Source organism: Marmota marmota, unplaced genomic scaffold (assembly GCF_001458135.2).
Source record: "Marmota marmota marmota unplaced genomic scaffold, marMar, whole genome shotgun sequence".
NCBI classification, from domain to species: Eukaryota; Metazoa; Chordata; class Mammalia; order Rodentia; family Sciuridae; genus Marmota; species Marmota marmota.
In genome coordinates this window covers 1560170-1571544 of record NW_026000338.1, presented here as the reverse complement: position 1 = coordinate 1571544, position 11375 = coordinate 1560170, and the positions used below count along the sequence as shown (strand labels likewise).

The window sequence follows — 11375 nt, the reverse complement described above, 5'->3', positions numbered from 1 at the left end:
ATATATATATATATATATATATATTTACAAAAAAATCAATATCAAAATATACATTCTGTAAAAGGGACAATAGATTTAAGGACATACATAGTCTAAAAGTGAAGAGACAGAAAAAGATATTCCAAGCAAATGTTAACCAGAAGAGAGGAGGTATGGCTATACTTATTGCAGACAAAATGAACATTAACTCAAAAATTGTCAGAAGAGACAAAGAAGTACATTATATAATGATAAAAGGGTCAATCCACCAGGAAGATATAACAATTATAAATATATATGATTCTAACTTTAGAGCACCTAAATATATAAAACATTGACAAAATGAAGAGAGAAATAACAATTAAATAAGTAGAAAACTTTAAAATTTCATAGTCAATAATTAATGGAACAACCAGACAGAAAGTAGCACAGAAATGGTTAACTTGAACAATATTACAAGCCAAATGGACCCAACAAAGACATACAGAATGTTCATTCAAATGACAGCAGAATATACATCCTTCTCAAGTGCACATGGAACACTCTCTAGGGTAGATGGTATGTTAGGTTATAAAACAAATCTTAACGAACCTAAGATTAAAATCATACCAAATATCTTCTTCAAACTCAGAGAAATGAAATCAGTAGCAAAAAGAAAACTGCAAAATTCAAATATATATAAAAAATAAACACCACACTCATAAGAAAACCACTGGGTCAAAGAAAAACTCAAAAGAAAACTTAAAAAAAACATTTTAAGACAAAAGAAAACAAAAATAAAACATATTTAAATTTATAGGATGTACCAAAAGTATACCAAGAGGAAATTTTACAGTGATGAACATCTACATTAAAAAGGACAAAGATCTCAAATAAGCAAGCTAACAATTCATCAATGAATTAGAAAATTAGAAAAAGAACAAGGTAAGCCTAAAGTGAGCAGAAGGATGGGAATAAAAGACTAGAGTAGATACAAAGAAAATGGAGAATAGAAAAATAATTTTTAAATTAATGAAACACAGTACCAAAAAGAAAAAAGAAGTAAAACAGAATAGAAAAATAATTTTCAGATTAATGAAACTAAATGTTGGCTTTTTGAAAAGATAAATAAAATTGATAAAACTTTAGTTATACTAAGAGAAAGGATGCAAGATTCAAATAAATTATGAATGGAAGAGGAGATAATTACAACTGATAGCACAGAAATGAAATGACCATTAAAAATTACATACCAACAAACTGGTTAACCTAGGAAAAATGTATGAATTCCTAGAAATAAATAACCTACAAAGACTGAATCATGAAGGCAGAAAGTCTTGACAGAACTATAACTAGTATAGAAAATGAATCAATTACCAAAAACCTTCCAAGAAAGAAAATCCCACGACCAGATGGCTTCACTGGCAAATTCTATCAAACATTTAAGAAAGAATTAATGCCAATCATTTTCAAACTGTTATAAAATTTTTGAAAAAAACTTGCCAAAAACTTACAGTAGAAAGAGGAAATCACACTTCTAAACTCAATCAAAGGTAACCTTGGCAACTTGGTAAGACTCTATCTCAATTTTTAAAAGGCTAAAGTTGTACCTCAGTGGTAGAGCACTTTGCTACCATATGTGAGGTCCTGGGTTCAATCCCCAGTACCACAAAAAAAGACAATATTTCAAGAAAGTATATCTCATGTTAATTGTTCTTACCACAGTAAAATGTTAAAAAACATCCAGCATCTAAAAGGTACGATACTAACCATTCAATCAAAACTTATCAAGCAGCAAATAAGAAGGAGAATATGGCCCATAATAAAGAAAAAACAGTCAGTGGAAACTGATCATAATTGACACAGATTTAAGAATTTGTATAGGGGTCAAGACCCCACTGGTAGAGCACTTGTTTAGTCTTGGGTTCAATCCCAGCCCTGCAAAAAAACAGAAGGAGGAGGAGGAGGAGAAGGATAAAAAGAAGAAGAGATGAAGCAATTATTTTGATTATAGCCTATTTGTTCAAAAAGTTAAGTAGAGCTAAAGAAATTATAAGAAGACTCTAATTCATATTTCTATCAAACAACACTTCAATTAATAAGATAAAAAACACACTGAATGGATTTAAGAGAAAAGTAGACATTTCCAAAGAAAATATAAGAGAAGCTGATGACATGCCACTGGAAAATATCTGAAATAAAGATAAAAAAATCATTTAAAAAAACAAAGCATCAATCAGCTGAAGGATAACTTCAAGAAGCCAAATATGTATGCAATTGGAGGCCAAGATGAAATAGAGAATGGAAAGGAAGAAAAATATTTGAAGAATAATGGCCAAAATTTCCCAAATTTGATGAAAGTAAAGGCAAGAAGTTCAATAAGCCCCAAATACAAGAAACATGAAGGATAATAAGCCACGGCATATCATAATCACATTGTTCAACACAAGTAAAAAGAAAATATTAAAAGTACCTAGAGAAAAAATATGATTCATTTGCAGGAACAGCACAGGGATAGCTGTAAATTTCTCATTGGAAACAATGAAAATAGGAAGATTGTGCTTCATTATCTTTAAAGCATTGTGATAGTTAATTTTATGTATAACTAGGCTGGACCATGATGATCAGATATTTGGTCAAACACTATGGAAGATTCTGTGAGGGCAATTTTTGAATGAGATCCACATTTAAATTGGCAGACTTTGAGTAAAGCAGATTGACTTCAATAATGTGGGTGGACATCATCCAATCAGTTGAAGGCCTTCATAGACCAAAGACTGACTTTCTCCTATTGAAAAGGAAGTCTGCCAGCAGATGGCCTTTGGACTTGAATTGTAACACTGACCTTTCCCTAGGTATCCAGCCTGAAAAACTTCAAACTTAAACTGCAACATCAGCTCTTCCCTGGGGCTCTGACCTGCTGATGTATCCTGAAGATTTTAGCCTCACCAACCTCCATAATCATGTGAGCCAATTTCGGTGTGTGTGTGTGCATGCAGGCACAAACACATCTAATTTGTTCTGTTTCTCTGAAAAACTCTGACTAGTATAAGCTGTGACTAGCAGAAAAATTCTCAACGTAGATTGTATAACCTGGCAAAAATATCTTTCAAAAAATTGAAGGTGAAATGAAGACTTTTTCAGACACCAAATGTAGAGTTTATCATTCAGAGATGTACACTAGAAAATGTTAAATAAAATCCTTCACGCTAAAGGAAAATGATACCAGGTAGAAATATAAATTTACACAAAGGAATGAAGGGCCATTCAAGACCAGCCTCAGCAACTTAGTGAGGCCCTAAGCAACTTAGTGAGAACATGTCAAAATTTTAAAAAATAAAAATAAAAAGGGCTGGGGCTGTAGCTCAGTGTAGAGCGCCCCTTGGTTCAATCCCCAGTGCCAAATAAATGAAAAAATAAATCCTTTTTATTTTTATTAACAGCAGTTTCGGATTTCCACTGGAAGATATAGAAATGTGGAAAGAACATCAACATATAAAATAAAAATTGTTGATGAAATATAAATTAACAATTTTCCTTGAACCTATCAGAGAACTCAAGTCAAAGGGCAGACAACTAACATGAATCTGGAGGGAGGTGCCTACAGAGAATAATAGGATTGAACCATTGTATACCCCCAAACACATGCCACTGAACACCATATAAGCTTTAGGACGATTAAAATTGAAATATTGGAGCTAGGACTGGGGCTGTAGCTCAGTGACAGAGGATGGGCCAGGCTTCCGATTTGAAATCCAGCTCAAATGGTTTTCTACCTCTTTATAGTCCTCCTCCAGAAATCCTACAGAGAATACCAAGGAAGATTGTAAGAATGTTCTCCCATATTTCTGGTTGGAGGAAAAGAGCAACAGCCACTGCCAAAATCCACCTAGTCTAACATATATGTTAGACTATACAACATCTTCATTATACAACAAGACTTTATGTGCAAGGGAATGCACTGATGGAATCCCATCACATTTGTGTGAGGTGAATGGAAATCATGATGGAAACTGCATCCACACTCATTTTTTCTAGAAGCATCTATATTTGGAGGAAGAGTAGTAATACTCATGAAGAACATGCCCCAAAACCCAGGTTCAAAATACTTGCCTAAGATTGAAACTTAAAAAGAACATTAGAGAATGCCCACTTTTGCCCCCGCCCCCAACCAGGCTAACAAACCTTGAACAAATATAGGATAGAATATCTGGGAGAATGTCAAGAGACTGACTCTATGGGGAAGAAAAACAAAAGCAAGATCTGGAGCCAAGTGGAGAAACAAAAACAAGGTATCACTAGAGGATTTTGAAATCTCTGGTGACCATGGCAACAACAAAATCCAACTCTGATAACCATAGCAACAAATTCCAACTCTGGTAACCATAGCAACTACAGCAACTAAGCAAATTTCAAACCTAGTCCAACTCCTGACTAGATCAACACAAACCCCCACACCAAAGGACCAGCAGAAGGATAAGCATGCTTATATCAAAGTAAAAAAAATTGATCTCAGTATGTATAATTGTATTCATGGTCATCTTTCAACAAGAAAAAATCATGTGGCTTACCAAAAAGCATGAAAAAACACAGATTGAAGAGACAAAGAAATCATCTAAAGCAGTCTCATATATCACGTGGCTGTTGGAACTATCATAAAGGGAATTTAAAACAACTATGATTAACATGTTTAAGCACTGGTTCTCAAAAGGAGACAATTTTGTCCACAGGGAATATTTGGCAACATCTGGAGGCATTTATTAGTGTCTTAATGGGAGAGGTGCTACTGGCATCTAGTGGATAGAGGCCAGAGATGGTGCTAAATATCCTACAATGTACAGGATAGCATATTACAACAGAAATAGCCATCTGAAAATGTCAATTTTCCAAGACTGGAACTGCTGTGTTAAAAGTTCTAATGGCAAAATTAGAAGCCATGCATGATTGCATCAATACTTTCAACAGAAAAACAGAAACTATAAGAATAAAATAGTTAGGATGACTATAGTAATCATTTCATGCCATCTATGTATATAAAAAAATCATGTTGTTCGACTTAAATATACACAATAAAAAAGAATAAAGTGGAAATGTCATAAATCAAAAGCACACAAAAAATTAGATTATCTCTATTGGGCTCAAAAGTAGACTCACCACAGGTGGGGAAAGAATCACTGACCTTGAGGTTGAGTCAATAAAATTACCCAAACTGAAATATTAAGAGAAAAAAAGTAGGAAAATAGGACAGAATATGCAAGTGCTATTGAACAATAACAAATAATCTAATCATGCCTATTATTAGAATTATAGAAGTAGAAGAGAGAGAATAAAACAGAGGGAATATGAAGAAATAATGACTGAGAAGTTTCCAAAATTACTACCAAACACTACAGACAAGCTTTTCACATGACTTTGTAGGCTGGGGCAGGAGAATTTTGAGGCCAGCCAGGACAACTTAATAAGACCCTGTCTCAAAATAAAAATTAAAAAATCCTGGAATGTAGTTCAGTGATGGAGCACCCTGGGTCCAATCCCCAGTATCAAAAGAAAAAAATAGAATTTCAGAGATTGTTAAGCAGGAAATGCAATACAAAACAAAGCAAAAAAACATAAAAAATTATCCCTAATATATGGTGGTTCCGCTTATGATTTTTTTTTTACTTTACAATGGTGCAAAAGTGTACCAATATAACCATTCTATTTTTCATTTTTGGCACAGTATTTTACAAATTACACAAGATATTCATCACTTTATTATAAAATGGGCTTAAAATGAGATGATTTTTCCCCACTGCAGGCTAACATAAGTGTTCTGAGCATCTTTAAGATCGGCTAAACTAAGCAATGATCTTTGGTAGGCTAGGTGTATTAAATGCATTTTCCATTTATGATATTTTCAACTTGTAATGAGTTTATTGGGACATACCCCATTATAAGTTGAAGAGTATCATACACACACAAACATAGAGATATCATATTCACATTGCCAAAAACCAAAGGCAAAGAGAAAAATCTTGCAGTTAGTCAGGGGTGAGAATACCTTTCCTACAGAGGAAGAATAATAAGAATCATAGCAGCCTTATCTTTAGAAACCATGAAAGTGACTATATCTCTTAATGTTTGAAACATTCTATGTCCAATGAAAACATCTTTCAAAAGTCAACCAATGAGGGTTGGGGTTGTGGCTCAGTGGTAGACCACTCACCTAGAATGTGTGAGGCACTGGGTTTTATCCTCAGCACCAGATAAATAAAATAAAGGTATTGTGTCAAAAATAGCAATATAAATAAAATACAAAATAGGGCTGGAGATGTGGCTCAGTGATTAAGTGCCTCTGGATTCAATCCCTGGTACCAAAAAAAAAAAAAAAAAAAAAAAGTCAACCAATGAGGGGCTGGACTTGTAGCTCAGTGGTAGACTGCTTGCCCAGCACATGAGACACTGGGTTTGATCCTTTGTACCACACAAAAAATACAAACAAAATAAAGTTATTTTTAAAAAATCAACCAATGTGACTTAGCTGACCTTTACAGAATGTCCTCCCAACAACAGCAAAATCCACATTCTTCTCAAATTCACATAAAATATTCACCAAAATAGGCCATATTCTAGACCATAAAAGAAATTTTGACAAATAGAAAATAACAAAAATAATATGAAGCATAGTCTCAGGCAAATATATAAAATCAAATTAGAATCAATAACAGAGAGACATCTGGAAAACCCTCACATATTTGGAAGTTAAACAGAACATGTGTGAAAAAGGAGATCTTCAGGGAAATTAAAGAATATTTTCAACTAAATGAAAAATAAAATGGAATGTATAAAATTTGTGATATGCAGCTAAACCAGTGCTTGGAAAGAAATATATATATATCCCAATTCATGAATATCCCAGTAGTAGAAATGATGTATTATATGAAAAGAAGAAAGATCTAAAAATCAATACCCTAGACTTCTACGTTAAGAAGAGAAAGTAAAATCTAAGTATAAGCATAAGAAATAAAATGATAAAAATTCAAGAAAAAAATAATAAATTAATATAAGAAAACAACAGGTAATTTTTAAAACATGGTTTGTTGAATAGATTAATAAAGTTTATGAGAGAGAAAATCCATATCAGAGGATACCTCACTACTGATCTTAAAAGGATAAGGAGATAGTATGAACAATTCTATACCTATAAAATACACGAAATAGAATATATCTTGATCTGTTTTGTCTTACTATAACAAAATACCACAAACTAGATAATTCATAAAAAATAAAAAACTATTTTTGCACAAGTTCTAGAGACTGGGCAGTCCAAGGTCAAGATTCCTGAAGATTTGTTGTCTAGTTAATATCTGGCCCCTGCTCCAAAGATGGGTGCTTTGAATGCTGGGTTCTACAGAAGGAAGGAATGTTCTGTTCTCACATGGTGGAAGACAGAAGGGCAAAAAGACATGAACACCCTTATCTCATTCTTTTATAAAGACACCTAATCTCATTCACAGGAGAGGAGCCCTTATGGATATAATCTCCTCTTAAATACTATCACACTGGCAATACCTGAGTTTTGGGAAGGGCACACTCCAATCATAGACCAAATCCTATAATGATGAAAACTTGCAAAAATCACTCAAAAGAAACAGATAACCTTAATAACTCTATTTATTAAAATACTAAAATTGCAGTTAGCCATTCATCAACTGGCAGACATTGGATTGCTTCCAGGTTTTAGATATTATGAATAGTACTACTATGACCATACATGTACAAGTGTTTTCTGTAAGCATACAATTTAATCTGTTTGGGGTATATAAATAAGAGTGGAACTCTGTGTCATATGTAAACTCTATATTTAATCTATTGAGGAATTGGCAAACTGATTCCAAAAGGGCTATGCTACTTTGCATTCCTATCTCCTATGTGTGAGGATCCCAATTCATAAATATCCCAATTATTTATTTATTTATTTATTATTTGTGGCTACTGCTCATCAAACAAGTCTGTTGATGTTATTTTTCCAACAACTCACATGATCGTTAGCATTTTTAGCAAAAAAGTATTTTTTTAACTAATGTGTACATTGATTTTTGGACACAATGCTATTGCATACTGAGTAAACTACAAAACAAACATGACTTTTACATGAACTAAGAAACCAAAATATTCAACTAATTCACTTTGTTGCAATATTTATTATATTGTGATAGTATATAAACAAACTTGTAATATCTCTGAAGTATGCTTGTATATGGAAGTTTTTCAGCACTCTTGTTAGCACTTGATATTTCTGATTTTAGAAAAATTTAGGTGCTATTGTGTATGTGTGTTCTCATTTATTGAATTTTTTATTGACAGATAATAATTGTACATGTTGTTTGGTACAGTGTAATGTTTGGTACACTTATGCATTGTGTCAATATACAATCTTAATCTTAAAGTATCTTAAATCAAGACACTTTAGGTTTCTTAAACTATCTTAAATCAAGATACTTCAGGTTATCCATAATCTAAAACATTTATCATTTCTTTGTGATAGAACATATTCCTCTCTTCTAGCTACTTGGATTATATGATACAATAATGTTAACTATAGTCACCTAGAACACCAACATTTTTTCCTCCTAGGTGGCTATGACTTTGTACTCATTGAGTAATCTCTCCACATTCTCCTATCTGCCCTTACATTCCCAATCACTGGTAATCACTATTCTGCTCACTGGTTCTGAGTTCTGCTTTTTAGATTCCACATATGAATTTGAAATCATTTAGTGTTTGTCTTCAAGGGTCTGGCTTATTGCACTTAACATTATGATCTCCAGTTCAATCCATGTTACAAGTGAATTAGAGAATTTTGTTCTTTCTTATTCCTGACTCACATTCTATTTGTATGTATATACCACATTTTCTTCATCCACTCATCCATCAGTGGACACTTAAGGTTGTTTCCAAATCTTGACTATAGTAAATAGTGTTGCAATGAACATGGAAGTGAAGATATTTCTTGTCATAATGATTTTATTTCCTTTGGATAAATATCCAGTAGTAACAGGGGCTGGGATGGTAGCTCAGTTGATAGAGTGTGATGCACTGGGTTAAATCCTCAGCATCACATAAAAACAAATAAATAAAATAAAGGTATAAAAAATCCAGTAGTAGGAATGATCATATATCCTTTTTTATTTTAATTTCTTGAGGAAACTCCATACTGTTTTCTACAGCGACTCTACTAATTTATATTCTCACTAACACTGTGTAAGACTACCTTTCTCCATATTCTTATCAGATTTATCATTTTTCATATTTTGGATTATAACTGTACTAACTGTGGTGAAATGATATGTCATTGTTTTGTTTTGCATCTCCCTGATGATTAGTGATGTAGAGCATTTTTCACCAACATTTTTATTATCACTGTTCTATTATGCTTGAAGGAATATCTCACTTTGGTTTGGATTGGCAATTTCCTAATTTATAACTCTAAGATGAACATCTCTTCATTTGCTTATTTGCAATTTGAATATCTTTTGGGGAAAATGTTTATTTAAAGTGTTGTCCAGATTTTAGTTGGGTTGTCTTTTAATACTGAGCTGAAAGGAAGTCTATAATTCAAAAATAGGTAGAAAGATTCTTGACATTTAATTTGGCAATATTTTTTATTTGAAACCATATACAAAAAAAGAAATTATAAATAAAATCAATTACTACATCAAAATTAAAAACATCTGAGTACTGCCAATGCCCCTGAGGAGAAGCTGAGGTCAACATCAAATTTTAAATAAAGTATACACAAAACTGTTTCAGCAATGCAAACAATTAAGTGCATTGTTGTGGGTGATTATGCCATTGGTAAGACATGTCAGAGGAAGGGGAATTTGTCACAACATACAAATTTCCATCAGAATATGTACTAAAAGTTTTTGACAACTATGAAGTCATTGTTATAATTAGTGCAGAGCCATATACTCTTGGACTTTTTGATGCTTCAGGGAAAGATGATTGTGACAGATTATGACCACTGGGTTATCCACAAACAGATGTTTCTAGTTTGTTTTTCCTTGGTCTCTATCCTTCTTTGAAAATGTGAAAGAAAAGTGGGTGTGTAAGGTAACTCACTATTGTATAAAGACTTCTCTTTTGCTTGTTGAGACTAAAATTGATCTCAGAGATGACCCCTCTACTATTGAGAAGCTTGCAAACAAACAAACAAAAAACAACAACAAAAGCCTATCACTTCAGAGACTGATGAAAAGCTGGCCTGTGATCTGAAGGCTTGCAAGTATGTGAAGTGTTCTTCACTCACACAGAAAGGCCTAAAGAATGTGTTGGATGAACAAATATTAGCTGTTCTAGAGCCTTAAGAACCAAAGAAGAGTCATAGGTATGTATTGCTCTGCATGCCCCTCCAGGGCCCTTTCTGCAGAGCTGATATTGGCATCATACAAAAAGCAATGTTTAAATCAAACTAAAGATTAAAAATTAAAATTCTGTTTTGCGATAATGACAAATGCCCTGAACAGGATTTGAATGAAACATATGAAAGTGGATCAGAAGGATCCACTGTCTTACCCCTCCTCTGCCTCATTTTAGGCCCAGAGCTATGAAGTCAGCTGACCATGGATTGAACCTCTGAAACCAGGAGCCAAAATAAACTTTTCCACCTTTAAGTTGTTCTTGTCGGGTCTTTTGGTTACACTGATGTAAAAGTGACTAAAACTTAATTTCTAATTTATTTCACTTATAAGTGAAAAAGAACATTGCACTTTTTGAAATCTACTTAATGGATCAACTTAGTAATTTAAAAATCTTTCCCAGTCATTGTTTTATATGCTTAGCATAGATTTGCAACTCAATAGTGTATGATATGGTATTCTCAGAACCCAGGTGAAGACCTGGTATATAGAAGAAACATGAGGGATGAAGGCCTGCATCACTGAAGAGCTAGGAGTGGGGTAGGTTCTTTAACAAGGTGACTAGTCGAGGAAATGCTCTTATTCCTGTTTTGTGTATTATGGACATAATGCAGCCAGTTGCGGCTCTTAAGTTTAATAAAAATCATGGGAAAAGCCTTAGGAAAACTCAATAAGTGTTATTAAGGATTTTATCAGTTTATTTTGGTCATGGTTTCCAATTTTAAAAGACATTTATGCAATCTTTTCTACCTTCTCCAAATCCTATTTCTTGAAGTTTTATTAGTATTGAACAAGTGCTTTCTCATGTTTCATTTTTATATGTATCCTTTTCAGATGTATTAAACAAAAACCTTTCAAAAAATTAAAAGCATCTGTGAATTAAAGGACACAAAGAATAGAATGAAAAGGCAACACACAGAATATGAGAAAATAGTTGCCTTTCACATATCTGATCAGGGATTGATATCCAGAATACATAAATAATGTCTACAGCTCAAGAACAAATATCTGTGTTTT

General features: G+C 33.1%; 1 pseudogene; it reads left to right on the top strand.

Moving 5' to 3' along the window:
* Window positions 1-9236: 9236 nt before the first annotated feature.
* LOC107159255 lies at window positions 9237-10415 on the top strand (annotated as a pseudogene).
* The last annotated feature ends 960 nt before the right edge of the window (window positions 10416-11375 follow it).